Source organism: Triticum dicoccoides, chromosome 5A (genome assembly GCF_002162155.2).
Source record: "Triticum dicoccoides isolate Atlit2015 ecotype Zavitan chromosome 5A, WEW_v2.0, whole genome shotgun sequence".
Classification (NCBI taxonomy): Eukaryota; Viridiplantae; Streptophyta; class Magnoliopsida; order Poales; family Poaceae; genus Triticum; species Triticum dicoccoides.
Genome location: NC_041388.1, coordinates 22169297 through 22184391, shown reverse-complemented (window position 1 = coordinate 22184391; position 15095 = coordinate 22169297). Strand labels below are relative to the sequence as shown.

General features: G+C 40.2%; 1 long non-coding RNA gene across 1 annotated transcript; it reads left to right on the top strand.

Annotated features, from left to right (window-relative positions):
- Positions 1-2418: 2418 nt before the first annotated feature.
- LOC119298866 lies at positions 2419-14795 on the top strand. The gene is made up of 3 exons (XR_005146008.1): positions 2419-2430; positions 3258-3259; positions 14680-14795. It is a non-coding gene; the product is annotated as an uncharacterized LOC119298866 (long non-coding RNA).
- The last annotated feature ends 300 nt before the right edge of the window (positions 14796-15095 follow it).

Genomic DNA, 15095 nt, shown 5'->3' with positions numbered 1-15095 from the left:
ATGTGCGAATACTGCGAAGACCAGCGCGGCCTGTGCGGCAGAAATTTTCTAGTTGATGATAGACGCTTCAGCATCAAGCTGGATGAGAACTTCGAAGTGGATACTGTAAGTCACAACGACAAGTCTTTTTTCGTAATTAAGCATGACTTATGCTTCATTTGCTTCACCTTTTAATTTTAATTTTTCACTATTCTACTAGCGTATCCCCTGCCATGCAAGAATTTTTGTCTTGGATAAGATAGGTTTCAGTCCTAACGAAACTATGGAGGTAAAAAGAGTTTACTTGAAGACCGAGCATGGTTATACCTTCAACGTCAAATTATACAATGCAGACACATACACCTATTTTGAATGCAAAACTTGGCAAGCACTATGCAAGGCTTATGCATTTGAGCCTGATATGGTTATCACCTTTGATATTCATCCGGAAGATGATATTGAAGGTAATAGAGACATCTGGGTCGATGTGCAGACGCCTCCAGTTCTACCATTATGTGAGTTTCTCAACCATATTTATGTCTTCGATATGAGATTATTTGAACCAGTTGAATAATTAATAGATCTCAATTTATATTGACAGCTTACTTCCAATCAAGCAAACATGTCCAGCGCTTGGTAGACAGGACCGTCCACTGTCCCGGGGCTGAACTAAACTGCGAGGAGACAAGTCATTATGTTTCATGGCTTGAGGATCTTGATGCTGTCAAGACAAATTTCTTTCCTGCACTTAGAAATGTTAGTACTCAAAACGTGTGACCAATAGTGTTCGTACTGAACTACGGTCACATATATTTAGGAAAGATGGTAAGATTTCTACTATTTCTCCTCAGTGCATCTTTTGCTTACATTATTTTTTAAGCTAAACTTCATTGCTAAGTATGTTACTATACGATGTTCTTCAACAGGGACTCCCAATGAATGTTGTGCCTGATTGGATAGAGACTAAAGGTACCATGAATATTGTTAGCTTACGGTCAAGATATCCTACAATGCACTTTAGTGCATTCAGGATTTCTAATAGCGAGGAATGCTTAATAGTAAAAGACTGGAGCAAAATTGTGAATGATCATAGAGAAGTACTAGGGGGCAGTAATCAGAAGCGCAACCCACGATTAGGAGACAGGTTCATCTGCATGCTCCAATATGATGAATCAGCAAAGCTATACATGTTCTATGCTATTTTACCTGAGAGAGAGCAGCAGGAGTGATTAATTAGCTAGTTCATGCTCTTAGTACTTGTCCTCTCATGTCCGTGTTCTTCGTCCTAAACTTAATCTCAAAGAGTGATTTGCTTTTGTGGTGTTATGAATGCTTATAATATCATTACCATGTTGAACTCGATGATATCTTTGCTATGAAAACCGTTGGTGATGATATATATGATGCAAGAGTTTTTATATTAATTAATATGATGATGATGATGAGTTATTATATCATTTATTAAAGAAATTGCATATTAGTTTCAACTGGATGGATTCTAGCTAAGTGATCAAGTATATGCCATATCCATATTACCTCGATCACTTAAGTAGGTGATCAAGTATATATAATATGGATATGACATATACTTGATGACTTAGCTAGGATCCACACGCATCCAGTCAAACTAATCACCTAATGATTTAACAACTCATTATAATGTAAAACAATCACTAAATTAAATTCAAAACACAAAATTAAAGTAAAAATACAAAATAAAACCAAAACACACCCAAACATTTAGTACCGGTTGGTGTTACCAACCGGTACTAATGTCCTACGCGCCCGCAGAGCTGGCTTGGGCCACGTGGTTGCCCTTTAGCACCGGTTCATGCTGAACCGGTACTAAAGGGGGGCCTTTAGTGCCTACAATTTAGTGCCGGTTACCGAACCGGCACTAAAGGCCCTTACGAACTGGTGCTATTGCCCGGTTCTGCACTAGTGTATACCCCTCGCTACTGCTAAGTACGAGGTAGGTGAAGTCACCATATCCTCGGCCGAATCCCCATCTCCTCTCCCAAATCCTTCCTCTCTTCCACCATTCTCTCCTCTCACTTTCCATACGCTCTAAAATGGACCTCTTGCCCATGCGCCCATCCATCTCCGTGGCGCCGAAAGAGGCCACCGCCTCGCGCCACCGGCGTCTAGGAGCTCGCCAGTCTTCCACTGATGTCTAGGAGGCCGCCGCCCCACGCCACCACACCGGAGCACCTCACCACCGATGACTAGCTCCGCTTCTCCCTACATCACCTTCCTCTCTCCCTCGGTTTTCCTTTCCTCTCTCTCCCTCTGGTTTGACTCACCCTCCCATGTCCATGCCCGTGCAGGTCGTCGCCACGGACGAACCGGAGCTATCTGGCATGGTCAGGAAGAGGAGCCCCACGCCGCGGCCTGGCTCTGCCATAGAAACAGGCCCTCTCCAACAGCCACTGCTGGATTTGGTCTTCCGATGTCCGTTCATGCCTCCTGCGACACCAATCATCGCTAGATCGAACCACTGCTACGATTGACAACACGCACGGGATCGAGATTTTTTTTGAAAGTAATAGTAGTAGCGTGGGATATAAGACCCGCTACAGCTAATTAGTAGTAGCGTTGTTTGCAACGCACGCTACAGCTAACCATGTATAGCAGTAGCGTGTGTCAACACGCGCTACTGCTACAAGTTAGTTGTGGTGCCGTATCAGTAGCGTGGGCACCCGCGCTACTGATACACCCAAAACCCGCACTGCTGCTAGGCTTTTCCCTAGTAGTGCAATGTTGTGCAGTTTCTCACACTTATATTCTGTCTATGCTGCTGTGTCTTAAAAATATATGAGTTGAACTATGTCTTTATCTTGATTAGGGAACATAAACTAGAATGATATGGACAATACAGTGACCATAGTACATAGATATATGTTTGTTTCATGATGTTATCCTGTCCACCTTACTACTGAACTGGTTTACCAAAATGAGTTTCGTATACTACAAGCTAAACCTATGATGTGTCTGCTTGTTTCTTTTGTAGTATTCAAACAGAATATTGGAGAAGAGCACCCCACTATGCAATGGTAGAGAAAGTAATGTAGATAAGGTTCACGATAGTGAGACAACCCTATTGGTCTCCAAGAAAGGTGGTAAAAACGATCTTGTAGGCAGTGAGAAAACCGCACAGTCCTGCGTTGATGTAGTGTTCGAGTTAATGGCCAGTACCGCTGGCACAAGCTCTTCGAACTCGCTGCATGAATCACTTTGGCTTCTTCAGTCTCAGCTACAAGCTGAAAGGCATCAGTCAGCTGTGCTGCGGCAAGAAGCCGAAGGACTGAGGAAGTCCCTGCAGAATTCAGATGCGTACTTTCTTATGCAACAGCAAGCGCTGGAGGATTTAAGCGCCAAACAAGAGAAAGTTAATAAGCTTGCTAAGCATCTTGCCAGCATTATGGGTACCCAGGATATTGTTTCTTGAACTCTTCTGAAGTGGTTTCAGTTCTGGACTTCTTTTGCTGCGGCGTTTATATGCTGCTTTGTTCCTTATATTTGCACTGGTGGCGAACTTTGATGCCCAGTGGATGTAATATGTGTAATAGCCGTGATAGCCTAGCATAAGTTGCTTGCTTATTTATTTCCTTGTTGTCTTGTTTATTTGTTTGCTTGTAGTTAGTGCAGTTCTTTTTTCGCGGTTTGCTAGTGGCTGCAATAACCTATTTTTTAAAACTAGGCCACAATAACCATGGGCTAATATTTACTGTAGTGACACTGGGCCTCCTACGGGCCGTAGAAATAGTGGGCCTTCTATGGGCCGTAGAAACAGTGGGCCTTCTACGGGCCATAGAAACAGTAGGCCTTCTACGGGCCGTAGAAACAATGGGCCTTCTACGGGCTATAGAAACAATGGGCCTTCTATGGGTCGTATCATCAATGGGCCTTATACGGGTCGTATGATCGATTGGCCGAACATGGGCCAATAACAGGCCGCATTATGGCCGTAAACGGGCTAGAGTTGGAATCATCCTTTCGTGGGCCGACCATAATGGGCCATCATTAATAGGCCGTATTTTATGATGCTATTAAAATGGCCCAACGTATTAACGGACCACAAACGGGCCGACTGTAACCACCGGCTGAATTTGGCCCACACGCAGAAAATGACAGTAACGGGCCATAAGTAAATGAATGCTGGAAATGAGCCCAAGAATAAATGGGCTTTGAGAAGGCCGAAAGATAACATGGGCTGGAAACGGCCCAACGGAATAACGGGCCGTTAATGGGTATAAAGTGATACATTATTCATTACGGGCCAGTTTCACCACGGGCCGTTAATGGGTGTAAAGTGATACACTGTTCATTATGGGCCAGTTTCACCACGGGCCGTTAATAGGCCAAGGGTTACATAGGGCCTCATATTGGCCGAAAGACGTCATGGGCCATACATGGGCCAGAAGTGAAAACAGGCTGGAATCATATTGGATGGTCCATTTGATGCTACTGGGCCTAATTCGGATAGGGCGTAACGGGCCTTGGGTTAGTGGGCCGTAAATGGGCTATATGTGAACAAGCCGTTAACAGGCTTTCCATGGGCCGGCCCGCCACCTTTTGACCAAGTCAAATGGGCCGGCCTTTTCACAGGAATGGGCCTCTGTTGGGTCGTGCCACGTGTTGACGTATCATAGGCACATTCTGTCCAATGAGTGGATGACATCTGTCCCAACGATGAGCCGACACGTGTTTCCCCCAGCCAATGATGATTTTACATGTGGAAAATCCCCATTGGTCGGGGCTGTTAACGGGTTATCAGATCCAAAACCTGACCCGATAGCTTAACGGCGTTCCGTTATGGTGGATGCCACGTGTTGGTCACCCTTGACGAAAGCACTTCTGTGACGAGCGATTTATCATCATGGAAGTGCACACTTCCGTGATGATAATTTTGGTAATGTCATGGAACACTTCTACGACAGCACAGGTATGACTATCTTGATTCTGTCATAAAATCGTCATGGATGTACATGCATGACAAAAAATGCGACCTACTGTGACAAACACGTATCATCACAGAAGTGTATTTTTTTGTAGTGTCTATGATTTGAGACATTACTTTTGGGATGACCCGCATCTTTATAAAGAAGGAGTGGATGGTATTATTAGATGTTGTGTACCTAAGCATGAACATGAACAGATCCTACGCAAGTGTCACTCCGAGGCTTATGGAGGACACCATGCTGGAGATAGAACTGCACATAAGGTATTGCAATCTGGTTTTTATTGGCCTACTCTCTTCAAGGATGCATGTAAGTTTGTTTTGTCTTGCGATGAATGTCAAAGAATTGGTAATATTAGTAGACGTCAAGAAATGCCTATGAATTATTCACTTTTTATTGAACCATTTGATGTTTGGGGCTTTGATTATATGGGACCTTTTCCTTCCTCTAATGGATAAACACATATTTTAGTTGTTGTTGATTACGTTACTAAATGGGTAGAAGCTATTCCAACTAGTAGTGCTGATCATAACACCCCTATTAAGATGCTTAAGGAAGTTATTTTCCCGAGGTTTGGAGTCCCTAGATATTTAATGACTGATGGTGGTTCACACTTTATTCATGGTGCCTTTCGTAAAATGCTTGCTAAGTATGATGTTAATCATAGAATTGCATCTCCTTATCACCCACAGTCTAGTGGTCAAGTAGAATTAAGTAACAAAGAGCTCAAATTAATTTTGCAAAAGACTGTTAACAGATCTAGAAAGAATTGGTCCAAGAAACTTGATGATGCATTATGGGCTTATGGAACTGCATATAAAAATCCGATGGGTATGTCTCCGTATAAAATGGTCTATGGCAAAGCATGTCACTTACCTCTTGAATTAGAACATAAGGCATATTGGGCTATTAAAGAGCTCAACTATGATTTCAAACTTGCCGGTGAGAAGAGGTTATTTCACATTAGCTCACTTGATGAATGGAGAACCCAAGCTTATGAAAATGCCAAGTTGTTTAAATAAAAGGTTAAAAGATGGCATGATAAAAGGATACAAAAGCGTGAGTTCAATGTAGGTGATTATGTATTGCTATATAACTCTCGTTTAAGATTTTTTGCAGGCAAACTTCTCTCTAAATGGGATGATCCTTACGTTATCGAAGAGGTATATCGTTCTGGTGCCATGAAAATCAACTACTTCAAAGGCACAAATCCGTAGGTGGTGAACGGTCAAAGAATTAAACATTATATCTCAGGTAATCCTATAAATGTTGAAACTAATATTATTGAAACCGTAACCCCAGAGGAATACATAAGGGACACTTTCCAGAATGTTTCAGACTCCGAAAAGGAATAGGTGCGTGGTACAGTTAGTAAACCGACTCCAAAATAGTTCTAATGTCAATATTTCTTCGTTTTGGAATATTTAAGAAAATAGGAAAATAAGAAGCAGACCGGGAAGGACACGAGGCTTCCACGAGGGTGGGAGGCGCGCCCCCTGCCTCGTGGGCACCTCGTGTGCTCTCCGGACTCCGTTTTCTTGCACGATACTTCTTTTGGTCGGTAAAATTTCATTATATAATCCCCCGAAGGTTTTGACCACCGTATCACGCAAATATCTCCTGTCTTTGTTTCGAGCTTCCTACTTTAGATCTGAGCAACATGTCGTCCCAGGATTCGGATGGAGAAAGCTATGTGGCTGATTACCTTGCAGATCCTAAGGTCTATGGGGATGTGGAGCATTGTGGCTGGACTACGGAAGAAGAAGAGGATTATGAACCTAAGGGAAAGGAGGAGATGAGCTCAGATGAAGATGAAGTCCCATTACCTCAACCTGGGGACATGCATGCGGAGTTCAAAAAGTCAAGCCTCCCTGCTACCTCTTGAGCACTGCGTTGGTTTTCTCCGAAGAGGAAGGGATGAGGCAGCAAAGTAGCGTAAGTATTTCCCTCAGTTTTTGAGAACCAAGGTATCAATCTAGTAGGAGGCTACGCGCGAGTCCCTCACACCTGCACAAAACAAATAAATCCTCGCAACCAACGCAAATAGGGGTTGTCAATCCCTATAAGGCCACTTACGAGAGTGAGATCTGATAGATATGATAAAGATAATATTTTTGGTATTTTTATGATAAATATGCAAAGTAAAATAAAGGCAAAGTAAATAGCAAAGGAAATAACTAAGTAGTAGGAGATTAATATGATGAAGATAGACCCGGGGGCCATAGGTTTCACTAGTGGCTTCTCTCGAGAGCATAAGTATTCTATGGTGGGTGAACAAATTACTATTGAGCAATTGACAGAACTGAGCATAGTTATGAGAATATCTAGGTATGATCATGTATATAGGCATCATGTCCGAGACAAGTAGACCGACTCCTGCCTACATCTACTACTATTACTCCACTCATCGACCGCTATCCAGCATGCATCTAGAGTATTAAGTTAAAAATAGAGTAACGCCTTAAGTAAGATGACATGATGTAGAGGGATAGACTCATCAATATGAAGAAAACCCCATCTTGTTATCCTCAATGGCAACAATACAATACGTGCCTTGCTGCCCCTACTGTCACTGGGAAAGGACACCGCAAGATTGAACCCAAAGCTAAGCACTTCTCCCATTGCAAGAAAGATCAATCTAGTAGGCCAAACCAAACTGATAATTCGAAGAGACTTGCAAAGATAACCAGTCATACATAAAAGAACTCGGAGAAGATTCAAATATTATTCATAGATAGACTTGATCATAAACCCGCAATTCATCGGTCTCAACAAGCACACCGCAAAAAGAAGATTACATCGAATAGATCTCCACAAGAGAGGGGGAGAACATTGTATTGAGATCGAAAAACAGAGAAGAAGCCATCTAGCTACTAACTATGGACCAGTAGGTCTGAGGTAAACTACTCAAACTTCATCGGAGAGGCTATGGTGTTGATATAGAAGCCCTCCGTGATCGATGCCCCCTCCGGCGGAGCTCCGGAACAGGCCCCAAGATGGGATCTCGTGGATACAGAAAGTTACGGCGGTGGAATTAGGGTTTTGGCTCCGTATCTAATTGTTTGGGGGTACGTAGGTATAGGAGGAAGGAGTACGTTGGTGGAGCAACAGGGGGCCCACGAGGGTGGAGGGCGCGCCTGGGGGGGAGGGGGGTAGGCGCGCCCCCTACCTCGTGGCCTCCTCTTTTCTTTCTTGACGTAGGGTCCAAGTCTCCCAGGTCTTGTTTGTTGAGAAAATCACGTTCCCGAAGGTTTCATTCCGTTTGGACTCCGTTTGATATTCCTTTTCTTCGAAACCCTAAAACAGGCAAAAAACAACAATTCTGGGCTGGGCCTCCGGTTAATAGGTTAGTCCCAAAAATAATATAAAAGTGGATAATAAAGCCCAATAATGTCCAAAATAGTAGATAATATAGCATGGAGCAATCAATAATTATAGATACATTGGAGACGTATCAAGCATCCCCAAGCTTAATTCCTGCTTGTCCTCGAGTAGGTAAATGACAAAACCAAATTTTTTGATGCGGAGTGCTACTTGGCATAATTTTAATGTAATTCTTCTTAATTGTGGTATGAATATTCAGATCCGAAAGATTCAAGACAAAAGTTCATATTGACATAAAAATAATAATACTTCAAGCATACTAACTAAGCAATTATGTCTTCTCAAAATAACATGGCCAAAGAAAGTTCATCCCTACAAAATCATATGGTTTAGTCATGTTTCATTTTCGTCACACAAGAATGCTCTCATCATGCACAACCCCGTTGACAAGCCAAGCAATTGTTTCATACTTTAGTAATCTCAAACCTATAAACCTTCACGCAATACATGAGCGCGAGCCATGGACATAGCACTATGGGTGGAATAGAATATAATGAGGGGGTTATGTGGAGAAGACAAAAGAGGAGAAAGTCTCACATCAACGAGGCTAATCAATGGGCTATGGAGAAGCCCACCGATTGATGTTAATGCAAGGAGTAGGGATTGCCATGCAACAGATGCACTAGAGCTATACATGTATGAAAGCTCAACAAAAGAAACTAGTGCGTGTGCATCCAACTTGCTTGCTCACGAAGACCTAGGGCACTTGAGGAGGCCCATTGTTGGAATATACAAGCCAAGTTCTATAATGAAAAAATCCCACTAGTATATGAAAGTGACAAAACAAGAGATTCTCTAACATGAAGATTAAGGTGCTACTTTGAAGCACAAGTGTGGCAAAGGATAGTAACATTGTCCCTTCTCTCTTTTTCTCTCATTTTTTTGGGCCTTCTCTTTTTTATGGCCTTTCTCTCTTTTTCCTCACTTGTGACAATGCTCTTGAAAATGATGATCATCCCACTTCTATTTATTTACAACTCAATGATTACAACTCAATACTAGAACAAAAGATGACTCTATATGAATGCCTCCGGCGGTGTACCGGGATATGCAATGGACCAATAGTGACATGTAAGAAAGAATTATGAACGGTAGCTTTGCCACAAATACTATGTCAACTACATGATCATGCTAAGCAATATGACAATAATGAATGTGTCATGATGAACGGAATGATGGAAAGTTGCATGGCAATATATCTCGGAATGGCTATGGAAATGCCATAATAGGTAGGTATGGTGGCTGTTTTGAGGAAGATATAAGGAGTTTTATGTGTGAAAGAGTGTATCATATCACGGGGTTTGGATGCACCGGCCAAGTTTGCGCCAACTCTCAATGTGAGAAAGGGAAATGCACGGTATCGAAGAGGCTAGCAAGGATGGAAGGGTGAGAGTGCGTATAATCCATGGAGTCAACATTAGTCATAAAGAACTCACATACTTATTGCAAAAATCTACAAGTCATCAAAAACCTCAGTACTACGCGCATGCTCCTAGGGGGATAGATTGGTAGGAAAAGACCATCGCTCGTCCCCGACCGCCACTCATAAGGAAGACAATCAAATAAGACCTCATGTTTGAAATTTGTTGCACAACGTTTACCATACGTGCATGCTACGGGACTTGCAAACTTCAACACAAGTATTTCTCAATTTCACAACTACTCGACTAGCACGACTTTGATATTATTACCTCCATATCTCAAAACAATCATCAAGTATCAAACTTCTCTTAGTATTCAAAACACTCTTAAGAAATTTTACTAACTTTGAATACCTAGCATATTAGGATTTTAAGCAAATTACCATGCTATTAAGACTCTCAAAATAATCTAAGTGAAGCATGAGAGATCAATAGTTTCTATAAAACAAATCCACCATCGTGCTCTAAAAGATATAAGTGAAGTACTAGAGCAAAAATTATATAACTCAAAAGATATAAGCGAAGCACATAGAGTATTCTAACAAATTCCAAATCATGTATGGCTCTCTCAAAAGGTGTGTACAGCAAGGATGATTGTGGTAAACTAAAAAGTAAAGACTCAAATCATCCAAGACGCTCCAAGCAAAACACATATCATGTGGCGAATAAAAATATAGCTCCAAGTAAAGTTACCGATAGAAGTAGACGAAAGAGGGGATGCCTTCCGGGGCATCCCCAAGATTTGGCTTTTAGGTGTCCTTAGATTATCTTGGGGGTTCCATGGGAATCCCCAAGCTTAGGCTCTTGCCACTCCTTGTTCCATAATCCATCAAATCTTTACCCAAAACTTGAAAACTTCACAACACAAAACTTGAAGTAGAAAATCTCGTGAGCTCCGTTAGCGAAAAAAAAAATACCACTTCAAGGTACTGTAATGAACTAATTATTTATTTATATTGGTGTTATACCTACTGTATTCCAACTTCTCTATGGTTTATAAACTATTTTACTAGTCATAGATTCATCAAAATAAGCAAACAACACACGAAAAACAGAATCTGTCAAAAACAGAACAGTCTGTAGTAATCTGTATCTAGCGCAAGATCTGGAACCCCAAAAATTCTAAAATAAATTTCTGGACGTGAGGAATTTATGTATAAATCATATGCAAAAACAATTAACTAAATATCACTTTACAAATAAAAATGGCAGCAGTTCTCGTGAGCGCTAAAGTTTCTGTTTTTTTACAGCAAGTTCAACAAGACTTTCCCAAAGTCTTCCCAACAGTTCTACTAGGCACAAACACCGATTAAACACAAAAAACACAACCAAAACAGAGGCTAGATAAATTATTTATTACTAAACAGGAGCAAAAATCAAGTAATAAAAATAAAATTGGGTTGCCTCCCAACAAGCGCTATCGTTTAACGCCCCTAGCTAGGCATAACAAGCAAGAATAGACCTAGGTATTGCCATCTTTGGTAGGCAATCCATAAGTGGCTCTCATAATAGATTCATAAGGTAATTTAATTTTCTTTCTAGGAAAGTTTTCCATGCCTTTCCTTAATGGAAATTGGAATCTAATATTTCCTTCCTTCATATCAATAATTGCACCAATCGTTCTAAGGAAAGGTCTACCAAGAATAATAGGACATGAAGGATTGCAATCTATGTAAAGAACAATAAAATCTACGGGCACATAATTCCTATTTGCAACAATAAGAACATCATTAATTCTTCCCATAGGTTTCTTAATAGTGGAATCCGCAAGGTGCAAGTTTAGAGAGCAATCATCAAAATCACGGAAACCTAACAAATCACACAAAGTTTTTGGAATCGTGGAAACACTAGCACCCAAATCACATAAAGCATAGCATTCATGATATTTAATTTTAATTTTAATAGTTGGTTCCCACTCATCATAAAGTTTTCTAGGGATATAAACTTCCAATTCAAGTTTTTCTTCATAAGATTGCATCAAGGCATCAACGATATGTTTAGTAAATGCTTTATTTTGACTATAAGCGTGAGGAGAATTTAGCACGGATTGCATCGAGGAAATACAATCAATCAAGGAGCAATTTTCATAGTTAAATTCCTTGAAATCCATAATAGTGGGTTTAGCAACATCTACGGTTTTAATTTCTTCAATCTCACTTTAATCAAATTTAGCATCAATATCAACAAATTCCAAATTCTTAGAACGCCTTCTAGGTAAAGGTGGATCATATTCAGTCCCATCATTATCAAGATTCATATTGCAAAACAAACATTTAATAGGGGACACATCAATAAGTTTTAGATCTTCATATTTATTTTCATAGCAATCCGGTTTAGAACCCATCTTATTAACTAAGGTAGCCTGCCTATCCGAAATTTCAGCAGTTAACTTCTCAAGATGAGCAATTTGGGATCTTAAACCATCGAATTCTTTAGACATATCATCAAGCTCTTTATTCATAAAAAATTTCTGTTCTTTAAGCTCGTTTCTGAAGAAACTATTATGTTCAAATTGCAAGACCATGAAACTCCTGACATTGATTTCGATCTCTTCTAATCTTTTAAGGTGAAGGTCACCAAATTTAGGTAGAGCCATCATGACAAGCAAGAAAACTAACACACAAGCAAACAAAAAGCAAGCGGGCAAAAAGAGGCAAATAGAGAAAGAGAGGGAGGATAGAGAGAGAGAGAGGGCGAATAATCTCCCCCCCAGATGAACCATATAGCCAAGAGAAACCATGAACCATAATAGAAGAGCTTTCCCCACCCATGAGTAAATATTTCATAGTAGCCTCATTAGACCGTAGATCTCTCTTGGTATATCCAGACAATAGGTAGGAACATAAACTGAAACATTCTGGAGCTACAAAGATAGTTATTAAACCGTTAGCACCACATAAAAACATTCCCCCTAGAGTAGCTGTTAATACGAATAACAGAAACTCTATTATAGCCATTTCTGTACATTCAATGTACTCTACGGATAGAGGAATACATAAAGTTGAACATAATAAAATGAGAAATTGAAAGATTTCGTTGAAATTGTTCGTTTGGAAATTTCCCGAAAAGCTAATTATAGGTTGGGTACATGAGATTTTCACCTCATACGGCTCCTCGGTCAATTCTTTCGAAGGGATCCTTTTCCTCGTTCGAGAGTCTCCGCTCTTCTTCCACTCCGTCCTGAAGACTAACTAAGACCAATTGAGTCACGTTTTCATGTTCTAATTGAACACTTTCCATTTATGATATGATTAAAGGAGAAGATTGTTCTTGTAAATTTCTCTAATTCATAATATTCCAAAATATTACGGTACGGATAGATACACATTAATAGATAATAGAAAAAGTTCGGTTTTTTTATATTGAATTTGTTAAAACAGAAAAATATAATATATAGTCAGAAAAGAAGATCTAGAATATATCCAGATGTCCTGATCAAATCGATCAGGCACTTGCCATCTATCTTCATTGTTCAACTCTTTGATGAAAAGATGAAAAAACAAAAAAAAAGCTTTGCCCTTCCATCTCTTGGATAGATAGAGAGGGAGGGCAGAGGCCTTTGGTGTCCCTTTCAGTCAAGAATTGGGGCTTCAAAATTACTAGACAATATTTATCTCATGCCTTTCCTCGTTCATGGTTCGATATTCTGGTATCCTAGGCGTAGAGGAACCACACCAATCCATCCCGAATTTGGTGGTTAAACTCTACTGCGGTGACGATACTGTAGGGGAGGTCCTGCGGCAAAATAGCTCGATGCCAGAATGATAAAAAGCTTGACGAAGGAAGAAATTTAGCAACACTTTTCCCGCAGGATCTCTTGCAAGAAGAAAATAATCTCCAAATTCGACTTGTCAATTTTATTTCTCATGAAAATAGCAAGATGTGATAGATAATCCAAATGCAAAAATTTGTCTTCTAAAAAGGGAAATATTGAATGAATAGAGTGTAAATTCTGAAACTTTGGTATTTCTTTTTCTTTCGGACAAAAAAATTCCCGTAGCGAGAATGGGATTTCCACAACGATCGCAAACCTTTAGGATAATAATTGGATAAGAGAGCCTCTACCCTGTCAACGGATAGGGAGAGAACAAAATCTGGATAAATACCAATTCTTATTACTGGTAAAAAGATACAGATTAAAATAAAGAGTTCTCGTGGTCCAGAATCCACAAAATTTGCGTTTGGAACATTAAATAGCTTGTATCCATAGAACATCTGGCGTAACATAGATAATAAATAAATAGGAGTTAATATCATTCCAATTGCCATTACAAAAGTAATTAGTGTTTTTGGCATTAACAGAAATTTTGGACTAGTAATTATTCCAAAAAATACTACTAATTCTGCGACAAAACCACTCATTCCTGGTAAGGCAAGAGAAGCCATTGAAAAGCTACTAAACATGGTAAAAATTTTAGGCATTGGGATAGATATTCCCCCCAGTTCTTCAAGATAAACAAGACGCATTCTATCAGAAGCGGTTCCTGCCAAGAAAAAAAGTGTAGCACCAATAAATCCATGGGATACATCAAGGATAGAATCAATTCAATTCTGAATTGCAATAAGCAAGCGAGGTCTCTCAAATAGAGTCGAACTGAACTGCTAGACTACGTTGAGTGATGAACGCAATGATTCAAAAAAAACTAAGAGATGGATGAAATTACACAAGGAATCCTGACCCTTTCCTTTTGACATCCCCATGCCGCCACACCACAGGGGGACATGGGGACGCCAAAAAGGGATCCTATCACTATCAACTAATTTGTTACGACCTAGGATAATAAGCTCATGAGCTTGGTCTTACTTCACACTAAACGAAAGAAGACTTCCATATCCAAGTTTAGCTCAGACGTAGCTGCCTTGTTTTTGGGCGTGAAGAAGTGTCAAACCAAAATACCCAATAAGCATAAGCATTAGCTCTCCCTGAAAAGGAGGTCATCCAGCCGCACCTTCCAGTACGGCTACCTTGTTACGACTTCACTCAAGTCGCAAGCCTAGCCTTAGGCATCCCCCTCCTTACGGTTAAGGGTAATGACTTCAAACATGGCCAGTGAAACACAGCATATGCATCCATCTTTTGGCTCGAGAATTTCACGGGATAGAGATATGGTATAAGAAATAGACTATTAAGTAACTCTAAATGAATTGTGGATACATCTGTATCCTTAACATACTGAAACGATTGTCATTATTCGTATCAAACCATATTCTGATATATAAATTCGATGTAGATGAAATTGTATAAGCAATTTTTTTTATTTCCTTAGACTTAGACCGCGCAAGACAAGAATTTTTCGCTATTTACGATTTCATATTCTTGTTACTAGATGTTCTATAGGAATAAGAAGAA